The sequence below is a fragment of the Balearica regulorum genome, chromosome Z (assembly GCF_011004875.1).
Source record: "Balearica regulorum gibbericeps isolate bBalReg1 chromosome Z, bBalReg1.pri, whole genome shotgun sequence".
Lineage (NCBI taxonomy): Eukaryota > Metazoa > Chordata > Aves > Gruiformes > Gruidae > Balearica > Balearica regulorum.
In genome coordinates, this window is record NC_046220.1 from 78,651,746 (window position 1) to 78,673,537 (window position 21,792).

Here is a 21,792-nt window from a genome sequence, read left to right on the forward strand (position 1 = left end):
ATCAAGGACAAAGCATTTGCAATCGCTACCTCCTCTGATGTTCCCAAACCCTAGAAGAGTTCTCACTCTGGAGAAAGAGGCACTTCTCTGGGCACCAGCAGATCACCAATTGTAACTGGTTTTGTCAGCATGAAAATATGTATTTGCTTCGTCTGCAAGATGAAACATAATTCAATTTATCCAATGACTTCCTAGAAGTACTGTGACTCCAGATGTCTACTAAAAGTGCTGAATAGTGGTGGTATTTTTTTTTAATTATCCAGTGGTAGGGTGTCCTTGAAAAAGCTCTGAAACCCTTTGAAAGAATGTGACTGATGCTGAAAGTCCTAGACAGAAAGACAGGCTGTAAGACACCAGGACCAATTGATACTTCCCTATTTAACTCCCCACTTCTTTCTTACTATTTCCCATCCCTGCATCAATAATGCAGCAGGCAACAAAACTGAACGAAGTCACAGACTCTTATACTAGTCCTTCTCATTCTAGGACAAGCTCTAGTAGGGCAAAAATAGCTCCCATTGGTAAATCTCCACAAACTTGAGAAGTTTAAGCCCCTGAAACCTGTCCTTTAACCTTATGGAAAATATCTATAAAATTTAACAGAGTTTCAACCATTTCATTTAAGAAAAGTCCTTTCAGAGTTTGAAAAGTTTAACACAAATAAAAAAAAATTCTAGAGAACTAAATTATTAAAGTCTGTGTGCATGTATTTTAAACTCTGTTACAGAATTCAGCAGCAGTTTTAATTTTCTGTCATGGTCAATAGGATTGATTAAAAAGCAAACATCTCCTCCTTCCACCCCCTCAATAACGTAGAGAAGAAAAACACAAATGTCTAAAATCAGTCAGGTATTGTTTTGCTTTTAAATCCCTGGGGATTTTTGTATTTGGTGTCTCATGTCCAGTTTGGTTTTATTCATTTCAGAATAAATGGATGGCAGTTAGAGAGACCTTGAATAGATAAACTGTTAAGGAACTTACATGAGATACCTGGGTTCAAACCTCAATAGCAGACAAAACAGGAACTTTTGCCTCAGGCTTTAACATCCGATGTACCTTAACATGACAGTCCTTACAGTTGGAAGAGTTTCATCTCGTATAAATAATGAAACATTTGCAGGAAAGGAGGGTGCAGGCATGAAATCTCTGTCATTGGGGACTCATTTAGGAAGACTGAAGGCACAAATTCAAATCCTTCTTCAAAGAACAAAGAAAAGAGCAGGTAAAAGGCTTTCCTATCACCTAGACAAATGCAGTAAGCCACTGGGCTACATTCAATCTCTCTCATGTGGGTGGATTTAGCCCCCCACCCTTGCGGCCAGTAAATATGAGAGATGTTAGCATTATTCTAAATGATAACTAAAACATGTTGAATCCTCAAAAATGTTTCATTGGGTAGAACTCTTTCTTTGCAGTCAAAATTAGGCTCTAAGAAACAACCCTGGACTGCTGTAGGAATAGAGGATTAGCTGACCTGGAGAAGAATAACCACATATATGGGACTGTTAATTGACCCTCTAGCTATCTGCAGACTCCTGTTTAAAAGGGGTCTTATTTTACTTTCTAAACACACTTCATTTGAAAGTAACTGTAGGAGGTCACTATAAGACAAAAGAAAATTTTATGTCTAACTGCTTCTGTAAGACACTTGGATGTCTGCAACCCAGGACCATCATACTCATGCTATGAAGCACAGGCAGCTTTCTTCTGTATCTCCTTCACCTCTAACAATCAAATGAAAATGAAATAGAGACCAGTTTCCCATGCGACCTGGGGAGCAGTCTGAGATATTCACTGGTTCCACATCTGTGACAAAATAAAATATGAACCTGAATTATCTCAATGGAACCCCAGACACAAATGTGTATGTGGAGTTGAACACTTTGTGGTTTGTTTACTTTGTTTTGGATGGGTTATAAGAGCAAGGCTTTCTTGTTTGTAACTTGTAGAGCAGCTCATGAAGACTTAATCAGATAAGTGGATCCTTTCTCTGCTGGTTTCCCTGCCTGGCTGATGGAGTTCAAGACCTGTAGGCAAGGGATGAAGCACCAGTTGGCACCTCTCTGGGTGCAGATTCCACTAGATGCATCTTTAATGGGTTACTGCTGCCAGGTTTCACTTGAGGCAGCAAGTCTAGGGTCTGCAGATAGATGAGTTTTTCCAGCTGAGGACAGCAGGTGCACAGACTGGACTGTGAAAACAAGAAGGAAAAGGGACTGGCTTGCATTGATCCTGGCTGAGTGCAGCAATCTGAACCAGGCACAGCTCTTGCTAATGGGCTGTGGGAGTTGTACTGAGCCTGATGAAGAGGTGGGCAGGCAGAGGAAAGGTTGGAAATGCTTTGAAGCGAGTCTTCAGCCTAAATCCATCACAATGCGTAATCAAGTACTTATGCGAAGCTGGTCTTGTGCTGCCTAGAGGCCCATAAAATCAGTTGTCTACAGTACTGGTCATTACCGAAAGGTTGACTGTTAATACTGTTAATTTTCTGTGGTGTACTTCTGTTTACTGATATGACAGACAGAGCTGGAAGCTCCTTCCTCAATATTTTAACCTAGTTCCTAAACAGGGACCAGTAATTTCAGACTTTGTGAAATTGATGAGGCCTATTTGCAAATGTCTTGCTCATGATTAGATTCTCTGATCTCTAATAAAGGACAACATCAATTACCTGTTCCTTCAATGAAAGCAGTGATAGTGTCTTTTCCCCACCATTCTATCTGTTTCCAAAATTCATGTTAGAACAGAATATATTTGAGCATTTTTACCCCCATTGCTTAATTTATCCGAAATCAGCGCAGAGTTTGAAAGTTGAAGGCCAGACACAGACTGTGATCATACAGTCCTCCTTCCCCTTGAAGCCAGATTTATAATTTTAGATTAAGTTAGAGCTGCTTAGGGATCTCCATGGCAATATGGTACTATTTGTCCAGTGAGCAGATTGAGATAACAAAATCATCACGACCACTCCTCAGCTGAGCTGATTAGACTGTGCCTCACCAACAACTGCCCCTCTCTGGGGGTCTGATCCCACCACACACTCAGGTTCTGCCCATATGTATAAGAAACCAGTCCCCTATAATGTTGGGAAGAGTCTGGCAAACATTAATAAATTTCACAGTCTCATCAGGGAAGGAATTGGGTTTTAACCCAAATTGGCAGATGGCAAAATGAGGGAAAAGGGAAAAATGGGTTGTTAGAGTTATTCAAGGAATGAAGAAAAGCTGTAGCATAAAATTACCTTTATGTGCCAGATATCAGCTTAGTACTTTCAATGATATTCCATCTTTCAAATGTTGGTGATTTAGTATTTGGTACAATCCTGCAGTACTTGGAGGGCTGAGGCTAGGGTTTGGTATGGTTTTGTTTACCTTGAACCAAATTAGGATCTTTCAAGTTATGGTTTTCACCCAGAGCAGAGCTATTACTTTTCTCTTGTTAATTCACCCACATAACAAGACCACTTCCACCATTGGAGAAAAATTTCAACTCCTGCCCTGTGCTCTCCAGACACAAACCCAACCCCAAGCCATCACTAGGTCTATCTCCAGCAGAAGAGAGAAGGCAACCCTTCCACATCCCATGTCCCTGTTCCTACTTGACATTGGATCTCTCTCCCCTTTATTTATTTCATTTCCTGTGCTCAGTGTGCAATGAATCTCTCCAGGTTCATTTATTCATTTCACTTTGGCAGCATGTCACTACATGGACAATCTATTGAGGATGAGATGGAAATAATATTACGCTACTGAGCTGATAATACCTGACTTTAATATCTCTTAGCAGCACCTCCATTGTGCTATGTCAGTGAAACAGATCAGACAGTGTAGGTCTCTAGTGTAAACCAAAAAGGAAGGGGGGGAATACTTCTGCTATCAAAATTAAACTTCTAATACATCAACAACAGAAAGTGAAGGGGCAGCAGAACTGCGAGTGAACAGATCAGCTATCTTTCAAGTAGTGCCTCTGAGCAGGTAGCTAATAAACATCTGTATTTAACTCCAAGCACTTTTCTTCCCTCTCTTTTCTCCCATCTCCTTGTCTTGTCTGCTCCCACTAATACACTAGGTTGGTTATATATAGCTCATTTTAGTGACATCATAACCATTCCGTTGGTCATTATCATGTTACTTAAACAGATTTACGGTCTGTGCGTTTGAATAAAAAAAGGACGAAGGGGGGATATTCAAGGAGCCATGAGAAAAGATATTCAGAAGTGTGGTTAAGACAACTCTAAGAAGCTCTGCGAGTAGCTTTGCTCTCTAAATCAAGTCAGTAAGTCTGTCTTGCAGGTAAGACACAGGGAGGGAGCTGTGACAACCTGAGTATTGTTCTTGCTCCTTCCATTTCTTGGCTATCTGATCTTCAGGGGTTGTTTAGCTTTTCAGTATCACTGTTTCTGCATCTCCAGCTTGCATGTGAGAGAGTGTCTTCTGTGCTTTAACGGGTAGATGAATGTGTACATGCTAAACATATTCATTCCTTGGATTCAGTTGGTATGGCAGCAGTGGAGAACTTGGTTCAACAGTTGGCTCTAATAGACCCTGATCATGGGTCAGATTTGATCCTGAAAGCCAATAATTCGACGATGTGGATGGAGTTGGATAGAGGGATATTTCTAATTCATTAAATATCCTCTGATGCCGTAACAAGCAGCTCATCAAAGGAGTCGTTAATAGCATGAAATTTTTAAATGTGTGTTTACAAATGATTCTATAAAGAAGGTGCCTGGAAGAGCCTTTCAGCTCTTCCAGGTGAATTTCAATGGCCACATAAGCTATGGATAAAATACAGAAGGTTGAAGAGGTGAAGTTTGAAATGAATGGACCTCTGCTTAACTCTTCATGTCCTGGTGATGCTGGCTGACTTCCTGCTGCCTCTCCCCCACTCCTCAACATGCCTCTCTGGTATTCCTCTTTATGAGCTGATAAGCACAAGTTATCCCTCACACACCTATTGCTGGCTGGTGTACCACTGCCTGCCATACCTAAGATTGTAAGATATAAGTGTGAAATCAGAGTTCAAAGAAGTATTAAAATCCTGTAACTCTGTTCTTACAATTGCCTCATACCTATTTCTAGAGGAGCAGTCAGAATGAGATGGTCCTTATTGCTATATAAGAAGCCTGGTGAAAAGTGTGAATGGGAACTGTGTTAAGGCAGAATAATTTACCAGAGAGAAAAAGCGAAAGGAAAGAAAATAAAAAAATAAAGTTTTTAATGGGTTTCTGAACTTTCTGAGAGGCTGCAGACACAGCATCCTAGTTTTTGAGATCTATGCACTGATGAGTTTTCCCCTTCTTTTGCTGTTAAACTCCCTCATGCAGCCAAAATACAAGTGGTCCCTCGGCACTGATTTATATTATTTTTAGCGATGTGCAGGCAGCAACAGTTTTAAGCCCTCAAAGCCTAATAATATTTTTTCCTTTAAAGAAGAAAGAGAGACAGAATGATCCTCCACAGCAGATCGGAGCAGGAGGAGGTGACTGATAAAAGTTGTGACTGGCAGATTCAGCACCATACCCTAATTAGATGGGAATTGGCACTTGCAGTATGACTTTTGCCCTGGTAAACCTCTCCTCTGACTAGAGGAGGGAATAAATTCAGCACCTCTTAAAGCCATCATGGTCTACAATCTGTCCAGCTCTGTGAGTAACTTCAAATTCAAATGATTCTGACTTCAAACTCCTAAAATAACATGCTCTGAACTATAGAAAACAGCTAATTGTAAGAGTAAGGTACTGGAATAAGATTCAGGACACTTCGGTCTTATTACCAATTCTGTACCAAAGTTTCAAAGTCACACTGGGCAAGGTGCATAACTTAAGCCACAATTTTTGAAAGGGTATGTTCTTTTGCTTATCTTGTTTCTTCAGACAAAAAGAACTTTGGGAAGGGGGTTGTCCTGACATGTGAGTCCATGATGTCAGGCTCTTCTAAAGCATAAATAGCCAGAAGCAATCCAGTACTGGCATATCTTCATCAAAACACTGGGAGTAGATTCATCAGTACATATTTAGTCATCTACAGTATTGGCATTTACATCTGAGATAGTCATCTAGGTCACCTTCACAACCCACGAGAAGTAGTCATTTCTAGAACACGATCCATTTAATTCAAATGTAGATGTCAGGAGAATCACTCTCTGGAATTGCCTATTTCTCTCACTGACTGTGTATAGAGTCTAGGCAATTAGGTCAGATGCGTATTCATTATACACATTTATCAATGAATCCCAAGTTGTGACCCCCTGCAGAAGTCATCCTCCTCAAAGCATCTAGACTTTCCACAACTGGGCGTGTGGTTAGTTCTCAACTGTGGGATCCTTACTGACCTATGGAGACTCCCCTGAGAGCCCAGTTTTTGTCATGATCTGCTAGAGCTCTGAGGGTTAGAATAGGAATAAGATGAGCTCTGAAGAAATAAGGATTAGATTTACAGACCCTTTCAGGGAACGACTTCTAATTTCTTCCATAGGATAAAGAAAAGCAACACCCTCCCACATCCAAATATGAGTAATTCTGTCTGCAAGGGAAGCAATGCACTTTGACTCCTTGTGAAATCTTATTTCAAGTGTGAGTGATGGTGGGCATTCTCCACGGTCTACTAAAGCATCCCTTTCACAAAGTGGGGTAGTAAAAGAAACACCATTTCCTATACTCAGGAGCCTGGCTTCACAAAGCTGGTCAGAACTTTACTTTTAATTGAAACTGTCCAACGAGTTCAAAGGTTACAGCTGGGAACAAGGCAGAAAGGAAGACTAACAGACACTGAGAGAAAGATTTCTTAAGAAGATGAACTACAGAGGAAAAAAAAATAATAAAAGGAACAGAATATAAAGAAAATCAACAACCCAGCCTGGAAACCACCCCGCTGCCACAAAGGAAGCCACTCATTTACATTCGCAAAGAACCCAACAGCAGCTGGAGGTGTCTGGGCACTGCCATTCCACAGATGATGTCAGGCCTGCGGAAGATTTTTCAATTAATCTCTCTTGACCCTAAGTCTTGAACCCTCATTCCTATTTTTAACCACCCCATTCTGTTGGATGACCTTGGGACCCAGTGACCAATAATGCCCATTTAAGTAACTGCAGGGGTGTCAGTAAGTATGCAAGGAGAATTTGCAAGGGGCTTATTATATAGAGGGTTAGTTACCACAAAGAAGGACTCTCTCTCTCTCTCATTCTTGCCTGTAGACTAGTAGTTGGGGACCTTAAGCAGAGATTCGGTCATGCTAAACACACAAAAAAATGCCCTGAAAAAGCCATTCAGCGTGAGATGGTTATAGAATTTGGAGAAAAGAAGAAAAGGCATATGAACATATACCAATCAAACTTACCAACATAATGAAGAAAATCATCAAAACCTTCATATTGCTTCTTTCTACTAAAATATTAGATAGAAAAGAATTGCAAGTAAAACAAACAAGAGAAGCCCAGATCTTGTGTTTGCAGCACAGTGTGACACCTAGGCTATTCCTGTTAATCATTTTGAAAGACTAACACAGGAAGGATTTGGCTTCAAGTTCATGCTTATACATCAGTTGTAGAGAACAATTTTGTTTGAGTCACAAGAGACAAAAATGAACTAAACCACTTTGCCTCACCAATGTTACAGAATACAGTTTTATGCCCACAGGACATGTGCTTCAAAAAATCCTGATAGAGATTGAGCATTAAGCCTTGGATGCAAACTTAACTTTTACTCCAGTATGAAAATATGTGTTGTACCCTCGTAAACATTGTAAGGTTACGAATGTGTTCTCTTTCCTGTCTTTGGTAGATGTATTTGGCAGGCTGAAAAATAATTTATTTCTCTGTTTCCTTTTAAAAAAAAAAAAAAAAAATCCTCTGCTGAGCAGTGCTATGATGACAACATGGGAATGAAAACACTATGTGCTGTGATGCTATGCAAGTCTCTCTGTACTCCTCTGGTGATGGAACAGCAACCATCTTGGTCCTCACTCTAGGTTTCAACCAGCTATCCTTTCAGCAAAACTCTCTGGATCGGAGACCGGGAATGGCAACAGATAGGGCTAGGCTTAAAGGAGAATGAATGGTAAACCTGGTAGACTGCGTTGGATTTGAAGATACTCCCTGCAAGTGAAAGGAGAATTTCTTTGTTATATCCCTGCACTTGGAGTTCTGGTAGGTAAGAGCTGAAGAACAGGTGAGAGGATTTATAGGCGTTGTATGGGTGATGTTGGATTAATGCTATTAATCAGAACGTAAAAACTGTCATCCTGGGTCAGACTAAAAGTCTGTAACAAAATAACTTATTTCTGACAATGACCTGTAACAGATGTTTTGGGAAAGTGTATAAAAAACATGGCAATTACAGAGTGATCTTTCCCCTGGCTGTACTCCCATGTCTGCAATCAGCAGTTTAGAAACTTCCCAGGTTTTTGTTTCTGAAGCTTTCGGAAGGTTCACATACAAAAATTTACAAAATTCATCAGTAAAGTCAAGCCTGCTGACGTGTACTGGTGAAAAAACATTCTCTGTCATAAGAATGAATGAAGAGTGGACAGCTTGATAATATTACTCCCAAACAGGCTTAAATTCTTGACTAAAATCACCTTCGGCATATAGAGAGAGCATGTCATTGTTCTCTGGGATACCATTCAAGCTCCACGCACATCAGATCATACCAAAATGAGTGAACCTAATGACTTACATGCTGAAAGGCTGGATACAGTACTGGAACAGGAAGATTTTGAGGCTCTCTGAAAGTTCATAAATTATGATAAACCTGTTCATCCAGCAACTCCTGAAAAACTTTTGTCCATGTAATTGTCCTTGTACCACTCTCGCTGGGTCATCGACTAGCAAGGCGGCCAATGCTCTCTGCCTTACTAGCGTTACACAAAACTGATCCTAAGCAGTGATCAAAGGAAAGCAGAAGGGCAAAGCGCCAGCAGAACAAAGTAGATAAGGCCCACAGAAATCCATCAAATTTTAAAATGCATTGGATGCACTAACATCTCAGAGGAGACTCAGATAAGGACACAAGTAACTCTTCTTACATATTCCTTTGAGGCTAAACTTTGATGCACAGCCTCACCAGTCCTCCAACAGGTCTGCTCACCTCTTTGTTCATTCAAGAGCCTTTCTCTTCTAATGGAGAGATTTAATTTTGCTGAGCTCCACTGATTATTAAAAAATAAGAACTAAAAATCCAAATGCTGCTGTGCGCATTTCTCCACCAATCATACAAATCTCACTTGCCTCTGCTCCTCTTATCACTCTGGTTTCATCTAGGGACAGACATTTTACGTGTTTCCAAAACAATCTTGCCATTGTTATGTTCAGACCTTGTTTCTATATTCTATATTTCCTGACATCAGGAAAACCCTCCCTTTTTTCTTGTCTACTCCAATTAGTTTCCATTGTAGCTTTTTTCTTTGCTTACCTTACACCTTTTAATTCCCCTTTCTCTTTAATTCACTGGCTCTGTACCGGTGTCACTTAACTCTCAGGAAGTATTTTGGGACATGCTTGATTAAAAAAAGATAGAGGAGATTAAATTCAAGTAGTTCTGTATTTTTATCTTGGTACTTCCACTTTCCCCTGACAGTATAATATCTGTAATAACTGAAGTATTTTATATATTTAGTATTTTAACAATATTTTTTTTTCAGTCCAAATATTCTAACTTCACTGTTTTAAAACTAAGAGATAGGAACTTATATAACAGATCTAAAAAGGATTTTAAATTTCTTCTTTTAAAACATATTTTAGTCTTTTAGTTGGATTATTATTTATATAACAATCCCCACGTTTTCTCGAAATTTAAAATAAATTCATGTCAAAGTGACAAGATTTCTTTGATGTTATGTGGAATGCCTACAGTATTTTGGGTTTGTATCTCTTTCTTTTCAAGAAGTTTGAGATACTAATGGAATTGGCTGATTTACAGATATGGAAGTTTCAGGGGAAAAAGAAATTAGATATATTATGAGGTTTTGGTCCTTACAAGTTTGACCCTCAGATAATCCTCATTCTACTTAACTGAAAAAAACAAATTTAATGGATTTTATTTGCATTTCATTCTGCATATGTATATAAATGTATATGTATACATATATGTATATTCTGGAAAGGTGTGGGGGGGTGTCTTCTCTCCTTAAAAAAGCTGTGCAGTTGTTTAAACACAACCCTGAGAAAAAAAAAAAAAAAAGATCAGACCTCCACCTGGAGTTTTGACTCATATTCTCTTTCCTTCAAGTCATATGCCTGACTTATTTGTAAAAACTTCCAATAAACATGAATCTGACAGTCAGCCTAATATGCTGGAATCAAAAGCTATTATTGACTTTGCCATATTGATCAACGGTGGCCCAAGCCCCGTAATAGATTACAGTGTTTCTCTCTGAATGCGGCTGCTCAGCTGTGTCCCTCTCTGCATTAAATGAATGTTCATCAGTCAGGAAGTGTTAAAATGACCCGGTTCAGAGCCTCCTGCTCCAGGCCTTGCCCTTCCATGGATTGGGCACACAATGCACTTCCAGAGCACGTAAATGTCGAAGCAGCAGGTCTTTACTTCTGTTGGAGGTGGATTTCACATGGTTCTTTGCCACTCACCCCTGTCTTACCTGCTCTTAGCAAGGCATCCATCCCCTTTCCCATGGCATGAGACACCAGCATCAGTTCACTTTTGCTTCACTGCTCTGCTGTGTGTGCTATATCCTCATTGTATAGACTGGGAACGGAGCCATGGGGAGGCTAATTGACTTGTCACACAGAAAGCTCATGAATAAGAGGGAGTTTGAAGCCACTTCTTTCATGTCAACAGCGGGAGTATGAAATGTTGACTAGCTCCTCTCTCCTTATGTTCCTCAAACTGACCTTCTTCTCCCAGCTCCAAATTCCAAGACAATCACTAGGTGAAAAAGATCTCATCTGCTTGAAAAGTATGGCAGGATGGTTTTTCCGTGACATCAGCCTGAGATCATAGCAACCCCGAGAAGGACTATCTTATGGCTAGAGGTGACTTACTTTTACACTTCAGCAGACTGCGTAGTCATGGTCTTTTCTGAGCTAGCTAGAGGTGTTAACTGCAATAGCTCTGGGAACCACACTGACCCCCCCAATAAGCCATACCAGCAGCCGTCTGGAAGGCAGACCCTATGCTTTGCACTGCTCTGGGCTGGGATTTAGGCCAATGATCAGTTCAGCTAAGTTCCTAGTGGAAGCAACCTTTCATAAGGGGTACTAGGATGCAAAGAACACAGGAAATTGTATTATTTCTACAGCTGCCCCTTCTCTTGAAGCAAAAAAACCAAACAACAAAACACCCCAAAAAACCCAACCAAAACCAAACAACAACTACTCATGTCTTGTGGAAATATGCAATTCAGAATGTTTAAATGCAGATATGTCTAAGAAAAATTTCTACTTCTCTTCTGGACAAAAAGATGTAATCTGTACTGAACAGCCAGTTGCAAAAAGTGTTTCAAAATTATCTTTTCATAGGAAAAAAATTATACATAATGTTCAAGAAAAGTTAAATGAACACATAAATGTTGTTTTCAGTGAAACCTTATATTTTTCAGAGATTGTTTCCTAACTTAGCATATTTCCACTAGATTTAATCAGAAGAGAAGCAAAAGATTAAAGAAAGGCAGAGAGGCCTCAGTGATCCACTCAAGACAGGTCACAGTTTATAAGTGAGACCCAAGCAGGTCAGGAGCAAGGTGTGTACCGGAGCTACACGGAGGAAAGCTAACATTGCTCTTCCCTGAGAGCAAGCCCACAGCCAACCTTTCAGATCTATTAATCAACAACCTGTCGTGCAAACTGGGAGAAAACAAAACCATGCTGTGAAGCAAACAATGGACATCAGTATTGAAATGAAAAGGATATAGAGAACATAAGAGTTTTAGAGCAGGTGGCATCAACCCTTCCGAGCAAGTCAAGGGCTCGGCGTCCGCAAAGCAACTTGGCAGAGAGGTCCCCAAAGCAATCTCTTACACAGTCTTCTGTAGTATGTAAATTTATTGAAATACAGTCCCCTTTGCCTACTGGGAGATGTGTGCGCTGTGATCCGTCCTCTCAACCCACACTGACACAGGCAGCTGACATTGTGGTTTTGAAGATTTCCCTTTTGTTTTTGCTGCCAGCTCGTGGGAGGGGGGAGAGAAGGAGGAAGGGGAAAGAGGAGGGTGTAACACACCCGCAAGTGTGTGTAGGCAGGCCAAGAGAATCTGTGCCATGAAACACCCAGATGGCAGGAAAAAGGTCACCTTTTACTAACTGGATCCGAGGCAGATTTTTATAGTGTGTGGGTGTGAGAGAGGGCAGGGGCTGTGAGGAGGATGCAGGAAAGCAGAGCATGTAAATGCACATATGTTTGCCCCAGAAAGAGGGAGAGAAGGGCACACAGGTGGATAAACAGGCTTCTGCCTCCATGTAGGACAGAGTTGCACAGGGGAGAGGAGCTGAGTTACGAGACATGCGTCAGGAGCAGAAATCCAAGCTCCTCATAAGCTTCTCCTTTGCCCTCCTCTGTGCAGAGGCATGCAGGAGGTCTCCAGCTTCCCACTGCCTTTGCAAGGTATGTTACAGGACAGTTTCTTTCTCAGATCCCCTCAGATGAGCTTTAACAATGGTGAAAAACTGTCTGCCTTGAGATGCGCTTTCTCCGCACCCCTCAAGGTGACACAGCCCATGTGCAAGTCAAGGGCCACGTTCTGTGACTTCATGCTCCTGACCACGAGGCTGTGCACCTAACCTGTACCTCTTTGCAATCTGAATTCCTGGCTTTAGGAAGAACAATGAGCAAGCAGAAACCATTCAAACCTTACTTTTCTGAGCTATCATATACCTATGCTAATAAACTAAACCAGGGCATGGCCTGTTCTTTGACCCTGCGGGCATGAAAGCCTGCACACGTGTAGTCAAATTCTCTACTTTCTCCCCAAAACTTGGGTGGGCTGAGTCTCACTTGCCTGAAACAGTCTGGTATTCCCTTGACTGTATCTGGGGACTGTGGCAGTGCTAATTAACATGGGCCCAAAAACAGTCAGGGAGTGTGCTAACAACAAAGTAGTAAAGGACAGACCCTACTTTGTCAGTGCTCAAGCCTGTGCCCCTTATTTACCAATGTACAGGGATCCTTGGGAAGGTCCTGAGTCTTCCGTCTCCAGTGGGTTGAATCACACCTATAGTTTTCCATTCACCTGAACTATTTGAGGTGCTGGGTGGCTTGCAGCTCTTGGCACACAAACAAAACTCAGAGGGATAAGAAGGTTGGCTGGAGCTGGTGAATCCTGCTTTGGCTGGGCGTATATGGGAGACACATAAACAGTTCTCCAAAGATGCAATTAAATACCTCTAAGTATCCCACATTAATTGCATGCCTGAATCAGTACTGATGCTCATCCTAAATGTATCTAAAGACCCTTGCAATTCTCTCTATAATAGGAGGTACAATGAGATGCATGCAAGATAGCTTAAGGCCACAGCCATCTCACTTTGGGGGGATTTCTTAAAGATTTCTAATTAAGTCAGATCTGTTAAAAGACTGACAAGTATTTCCAGTGAGATCTGACCAGACTGGGGAAGATGTAAGCCTTTTGGTGACTACACAGAGAAGGGATACAGGGATCATTTCAACCTCAGTTGGAGTAAGGATGCAAAACCACACAAAGAAAATCTGGTAAAGAATTATCTTAATAGCCTTGCATAGAGAGTATGCTGTGATCTTATATCTCTAATGTCTACAAGCTATGGGTCCTGGGTGTTGTGTTTCAGCCAGATGTACCATTTGGGTATTATTTTGACCCCCTGATAGCGGAATTTAAGTCAGTAATTCCCCGATTGAATGTGTCCTCTTTATCCCTCACTCAGCAGAAGAGGCCAAGCATCACCCAATGTCTCTGCAAATAAGGTATTTTGCCTTCATCTTTTATTCTGACAACTATGCAGGAAAAGACTGGGTCTTATCTTGATAGAGCCCCAGCCTCCAAAGAGATGCCCTGCATTGTGCTAATAGCGAGGTATGTAAAGTCACCTCACATGCTGCCACATGCCATGGGGGAAATCTGCTGGGAATGCCTCGACAGTGAGTATCAAGGCAAACCTTTTTCAGAGCCTTCAAGAGAAACCAAAAAGCAAATGAAAATGGGGAAAAATAATCCCCTCACGTCTCCGTCTCCGAAGGCAACAGATGCTTTAAAATTCACCAGACAAGGTCTGCTGTGTAGCAGACAGTGGGGCGGAGAGGGTGGCTGCTCTGTACGGCTTCCTCTGCTCCCCAGGGCCTGCTCCCAGGGATCGCATCTGCATGTGCAATTTGGCATTTCCATATATCTGGACGATTGTTATGCAGATCTTTGGTATGGGGAGCTGGGTCTGTTCCCTGGCCCTCCTCAGCCCTCCCTCTGCGAGGGAGGGAGCCTTGCGCGTGGTAAACAGCACGGCTATTAGTAATCCTCCGACTGGCCAGCGACCAGGAACCGCTGCAAGCAGCATTTCCAGCTGACTCCAACGCTTTAATTGTTCACATCTGTGTTAAACAAAAATGCATTTCTCTGTCTAGAGATTATGAACGTGAGGCTAGCCTCTCCGCCCTCCCTGCAGCATTTTTCCTTGACCTGGAGGAGGTTATTCCCTCCAAGAGGAGACACTCTGTTGTAGAGTTTGCTGTGATAGCAGAAAGGGACACCAGATCATCAGTGATAGTAGTCGAGGGCACAAACGTCAACCCTCATCCCAACCTCCCATCTGCCCAAGCTTCTGCTCACATTGAGAGCTGATCCTGGCTGATATTTCCAGCTTTGATTATCACAAGCTGCAGCTTAACGAGGGCCTGATTCAAAGACCAGTGAAGCCAACAGAGAGGCTCCCTCCATCTTCAGGAGCTTTGGATCAGGCCTGTAAGGAGCCATCTTCAGCACAGACAGTAGACCGGATCATTAGATGGTATGAATCAGTGCAACAGCCCTGACTTCCACAAAGCGAGGCCAAAGAACATGAATGGAGACCTCTTTCAGGAACTCTGCTAATGGAGGAAAACTGCATTTCCTGTAACAACGCAACAAAGCTGCAGCCCCTGGACTGCAAGTTCTGATGAGCCATTGCCATATCTCCCAATCCGTCCCAGGAAGTTCTTTGTGCAGCTTGATCTCAAAAGGGATCACTTAAAATTGATGTGAACTTCACTTGCAGAGTGCTTATGGAAAAGTCTTATGGCTTTTAGAAAAGAAAAAAAAAAAAAAGGCAAAAAAAAAACCCCCAAGCAATTCTTGCACTAATGTAACAAAATGTGTTACATATTGCTCGTCAGATGAATTTGTATACAGATGTCAATATGCAAAAGGCACACCTCTAAGTATTTTTTTTAAGGAAATATACATACAGTTAACTGGCTAGTCTGACCTCTTCTATAGCACTGATTCAAGGTGCTGAAAGTGTCGGTTACTTCGTGAGTTACTCTGGGGTATAGACCCAAGTCCCCTGTACGGTCCCCTGTGGGGTATCACAGTCCTTTATATCCAGTTTCTATCCTTCCTCAGCACTTAAGGTGTTGTCACAGACTTGCCAAATGGACCATCAAGGAAGCTACATTCCCAGCAGGTCCCTTCCTCCACACTGTCATGCCGGAACGCACGCTATATTACGAGCTCATACTGTCAAGCAAGTATGGATCACGTAATGACAAATTCTGGCAATATAGAGCAGATTTTGTGAAAAATGCATTTTACACTTTCCACTTCATCCTGAACCAAAAACCAAAAGTTACTTTTTTTTCTAAATATGAGCAGTGGACCCCTCTGGGTTACTCTGCTGTAGACATCTAAACCTTTGCTGTTTGAATTTGAAATAGTCATCCCACTACAAACAATTCATTTTGAATGACTTGTTATTGGACCCAAGTATTTAAGATGATTATTTTAAGGACAGACAGGCCATTCACTCCCTCCATTGACCACAGAAGGGATGGAGATAATCAGCTCAGATTTAAACATCTGTCTTTTAGATATTTAAATAAATCCCATACCTGAAACTCAGCTAGAGTGGGGGAACCCATATACTGCAAGCTGAAAAGGCTTGATTTGTGCTGCAGACTTCTGTGGACAAGGCTACCAGTGGAAGATTCCTGATCCTTACCGTGATGCAGATGAAGCTACTCCAGCCAGCCTGAGAGCTCGCTGTGTTCATGGAAGGAGTCTTTGGCTGTCCCTGTACTGCTAACAGTTGTACTGTTGCATCTGTGTCTGTGCCAGGAAAACTTATCCTAGTTTCTAAGATGTGTAAAGGCTCCTATCACGGATGAGACTAAACTGGCATTCATAGATCTGAAGAAAAGAAGTTACCACCAGAATGCACTGGCTTGGAGTCCAGGTTCAAGCCAGGTTCTCCAGCATCTGAGCTCAGCCACACAATGCAGGAGGGCTTTGACAGAAAACTGCATCCAGTTTTGTGTGAAACCAGCCAGAAAAAAAACCAAAACCAAAATCACAAAAACAACAAACCAAGGAAACAAATGGGGGGAAAAAAAAAAAAAAAAAGCTGACTTAAAAACTAGGAAGGAAAAATATCAAACAAAGCAAAACAGCTGCGCTGCAAATAACCCATAGTGTTTTTCATTATCATGCAGAAAGTTTCTTTCAGCAAAATAAAATAAAAACAAGAAAACAAGAAAACAAATGTGTTTGTGTGTATCCTTATTCAAGATGAATTCCCAGCTTCTCTGAATATCTGGATAACACTCTCCATTTGGGGTTTAAACCTTAGAGCCACAAGAGCATCTTGCTGTGCACAATGGCAATGAGTGAGACATTGTGTACTGCAGGACTAACCTGGAGTCCCACCTTGCAGCTTTACTACCCAGCTGATTTCCCCAGGCACTGATGCAAACATCTGGGTGTTTGTGTGCACGTTGACATTTATTTCTTTATTTTTTAATGTCATGGGGAATTGAGGATTAAGTTTGATATTTCCACTAACCAGGCATTAAAATACCTTGAGCTGATCATGCCCTTACTGAGTTTCAACTGAAAAGCACTAGGCAGAGAGAGGATGACACAACGCTAGGAAACAGTAAGAGAGATTACGCAAACCACAGCGGCAGCACAAACAGCACCCAGATGTAATGCACCAAGTGAACTTCTTTTTTCTCTTCCTTTCACACTATAGTAGATTGGCCACCAGAGGGAGTCCAAGAGACCCCCAAGAACTGCAGGATAAACAGATCAGCTTTCGGCAAAATAAAGGTAATTAAACATTTTCTACCGAGGTCTGCAGAGTTCAAACCAATGTGAGCTGCTTTAGGTCACTGCGGGATCTGCATCGTGGCAAGATTTCTCAGACAAAGCTAAATCAGACTTAATTTACAGTTTAACTTTTCCAAGAAAACAAAGGGAATAAAGAAGCAAGTTGATATTGTTAGTATTCTTGTTGATGCTGAAATGGTCTTCTCCCTGTGTATTTCTAATTAAATAATATTATGTGTTTATAGGTCAATTAAATGGAAAAAAAGGGTCAGGAGACCAGAATCCAAAGGGCAAACTATGCCTCATCTATACACTTGCTCATGTGTATAGAAATACATGCAGATATTTAAACAGAAGTACATTATATTCTGTTCAGCCTTACTGTTTGGTAGGAGAGGATGAGAGATGAGATTTCACACGGCCTTGCATCTCCCAGTCTGACCTCAGTGATGAAGGTGGAAACCAGCTCTCCCAGGAGACTTGGAAGGGGCAAAGGATGTCACATACTGCTGTTTATGGCCATATCAGGTTAGAGTGCCTCAAATTCAGGCACTAACACACATAAAATGTAAATCATCTCCGTCCTTATAAGGGAGGGCAAGAAGTAACACTGGTGGGCCACAAGCACTGACATGCCAAAAAAATGGGTTGTACTATGTTACGGAGCTTTTGTGGGAAAAAGTGACCACGTAAATGTCAGAAAAGACATCTCCCCCAGAAGATCCTATGGCTCTCCTGTGCTCTAAGGTGAGACTATCACCTTCATGACCAAAAGCTGAGCAGTTATCTTCATCACTGAGCTACAAAATCCCCACCCATACCTTCCTTCTAGAGCTTGTTGGCTGGAGAGTCAAATGGTTCCTTTTTTCTCCCCTCTTTTGTCCTACGGTAATGAAATCCTACAAGATTGGTCTGAAAACAGATGGGTTTCTTCAGAATATTGACATTTTAAGCAGGAAATGCATACATTTCTGGAGGAGGAAGGGACTTATACTATTTCTCGATAATATGGGGCAGATTGTGTTTTCAATATCATGCCAGTAGTGGTAGCTGAGTTGTGCTGTGCAAGAACATATAGCTGAAATAGATGAGGCAAGGGAAAGGTGAAACAGCAGAGCTAAGAGATGTGGTTATGGCCATAGAGTGGATTGGCAGCAGAGTACACCCTCATCTACTACACTAAGCAGATTCTTCCTTCATCATATTTGAATATTCCATCTGTTAATACCTCACCCACAGTTGAATTGGGTTGAATATGATGTTTCTACAGGGCTCTATACAAAAGTTAAGAGCTGAGTTATACAAAAAGATGCATGATGCTCAGGACACTGATTTGGGAGCAGTTTGTCAAAGAGATCAGGTCTGTGGTTGGACACAAATGACTGGCTCAGGCAACACCTCCTGAACCAAAATCCAAGCAAAGTCTGGGAGGTGAGACTTGAAAAAAAAGCCTGACCTCTTCCTCCTGCGCATGAGAAGTGTAAGATAACATTCCCTGGTAAGCTGTCCTGTTCTTTGGATCAGCAGATTAGTTGAAACGATTACAAGAAAAGAAAGCATATTTTTCACTCAGTTATTTACAAATTCTACCTAATGAATTATTGATCAGATGAGTAGCCCTCTGCACAGCCCCCTAGGAATCTGTCCTTTCCAAGTCACGTTCATGGCCCCCTGGCCCAGTAGGGCCAGTGGAGATGTTTCAGCCCTTAGACTAATGGGGTACCTGGCTGCAGAGGCCACTGTTGTTTTTCTGTTGCTTTCTCAGTGCCCACCTGCAAGTTAAACCTCATTAATTTAGGTGGAAAGCAACAGAAATGGGGAAAAAAGCTAAAGCTATTGTGCTGATTTTGGCTGGGATAGGGTTGATTTTCTTCATAGTAGTTATTAAAAGTTTATGTTTTGGATTTGTGGTGAAAACAGTGCTGATAACACAGGGATGTTCTCGTTACTGCTGAGCAGTGCTCACACAGAGCCAAGGCCTTTTCTGCTCCTCACCCCACCCCACCAGCGAGGAGGCTGGGGGTGCACAAGGAGTTGGGAGGGGACACAGCCGGGACAGCTGACCCCAACTGACCAAAGGGATATTCCATACCATATGATGTCATGTTCGGCATATAAAGCTGGGGAAAGAAGAAGGAATGGGGGGACATTCAGAGTGATGGTTTTTGTCTTCCCAAGTCACCGTTACACGTGATGGAGCCCTGCTTTCCTGGAGATGGCTGAACACCTGCCTGCCATGGGAAGTGGGGAATGAATTCCTTGTTTTGCCTTGCTTGTGTGTGTGGCTTTTGCTTTACCTGTTAAACTGTCTTTATCTCAACCCATGAGCTTTCTCACTTATACTCTTCCATTTTTCTCCCCCATCCCAATGCAGGGGGAGTGAGTGAGAGGCTGCGTGGGGCTTAGCTGCCGGCTGGAGTTAAACCACGACAGCTATGCATCTGTATAGGATAAATGCTATATCCACTGCTCCAAACCCCCAAAAAATACTCCACCCCATTATTGAAGTGGTTGAAGGATAAACACAAGACTCAAATTCAGGAGATCTGATCTCCTTTCTTGACTCTGCCACTAAAACACTGAACAGGTCACTGACTGTATTAGTCAATGCAATTAACTGTCAGCAATGAGAGTGCACAGTCTGTGCAGGTCTCATCCATGGCTGTCTTCAACAGCCCTTATGGATGGGACCAAGAGCCCCACCAGTCTAGAGTGCAATTCATCCAGCAAAACATAGGCATCTGCTCAAGGTTAATGTGAGTCATGCCATAAAATGCACCTTCTGTCTTTCCTACATCGCCATTAACTATGAAAGGAGCTCAGAAGTGGAAGCCTACACTGTATGGACCTAAAGGTATATCAAATGAATACCACCACTGATCGATCTGTGTCCCAGTTCTCCAGCTGCAATTAGTACCCAGACTTTTATGTTCTTGTTTATTGTGTCTCTGTGGCCTTATTGCCACATCTCTGTGGCCTTATTGCCACATCCATGCAGTTTAACATGATACAGTTTTATCTGCATTATTTTGTTTTGGTCCTTCTTTGAGAAAGAAGATGCACTAAAAAAACAGGCATCAGAATCTGAACTTTGGATAGAAATGTGGTCTTTGATTCCACGTATGTACAAAATACAGTGAGAACCAATTTTCATGGCTATTCCTTAGCCTGGACACTCCGATGACAGAAGCTTGAGCTGTTCCATGCCAGACCTTTTAACCAGCACAAGGCAGTGTCATGGCACTGAAGTCAATGGCACTACTTTAAATTATATGGTTGAATACCTGTTTGTAATCTACACAGCAAACATTTATGCTTCATGTAACTTCAGCTTTATTTTTTTCAAGGGAAAAGAATAACTTTTTATTTACTATTATTGGTTTTTTTTGCATAGCTGGCAAGAAGGTTGCAGTCAGTCTCTTTCTCTCTCCTCCATTCTGAGTACCAGCTGTTCTTCATGGGGGGATATATGAGCAGTTTTATACAGTTTTAATATCCACCAGAAATTACATCTCACTGCCTTTAGGGACTGAACCTTTAAAATTCAATTTCAAATAAATATAATTATAAAATAAGGCAGGGAAAAAAAAAAAAAGGGCAAGAGAGGGAAAGAGAGCATCAGAATTCAGTTCCTCGCTATAAGAGCTTCAGGGCACAGCCAGTGGGGCTGTGTTCTTTAGCGACAGTAAGAAAAATGGCCTGGGGCTATGAGATTAGCGTGTTTATGTTTTGGTCATCACTCTCTGTAGGAAGACAGAGATGGCAGAATCCCATGCTGCAAAGCAGGAAGGGGAGCAGGAGGTTCGAAGAGGAAGTTTTTATATCTTCCCAAAATCTGTTGTCATTGGAGAAACACTGGAAGAGGAGAGAATGAAAACACGATGTGAAACAGAGCTGAAAGGAAGAAAGGAGGACTGCTGAAGTACCATCTCAGGGTTCTTCCCCCTAGCTAGAGACTCAGCTCCAGAAAAAAGCAAGGTCTCAGAGAGCGCAGCTGCAGTTCTGGCAGGAAAAAAACCCCACAAACACTTAAAAACCCCAACCAATCCAAGGCCAAAGCTTTGCAGCTTATTAATTTCCCTCAAAAATGACACAGAATGGATGATCTTGTTGTTAAAATGTAAGACTGGTGTAACCGTGTGGACATGCTAGTCCTCAGAAAGGCATTGAATCTTACTTGCACGTGCAGTGTTTCTAACAAGCCACCATTCTTAACTGGAGACTTCACATTAACATAAAATTAAGAAAGTCCTTGCTTACAGATCTGAACAGTCCTGAGCTGATAGGTGTTCCTTCTATTCAGTGAAGCTAAGGGAAACAAAACTTATTTATCATTTCGAAGCAGTGATCTGCTACTTATTTTGAGTAATATAGTAACACTGTGCTGTAACACCTGTTGGGACCCCCGTGTATGCCTATCCTGAGCGTAACAGCCAGGCATTGCTAGCAGGAAGAACAGAAGTACAGAAAATGCCGGTGGGGGAGGCTGAGGTTTTAGAGTAGATCACTCACAGGGTTTTGTGCCCTGTCCCTCAGATTACACTGCATCCAGGGAGCACAAACATACTGGGAG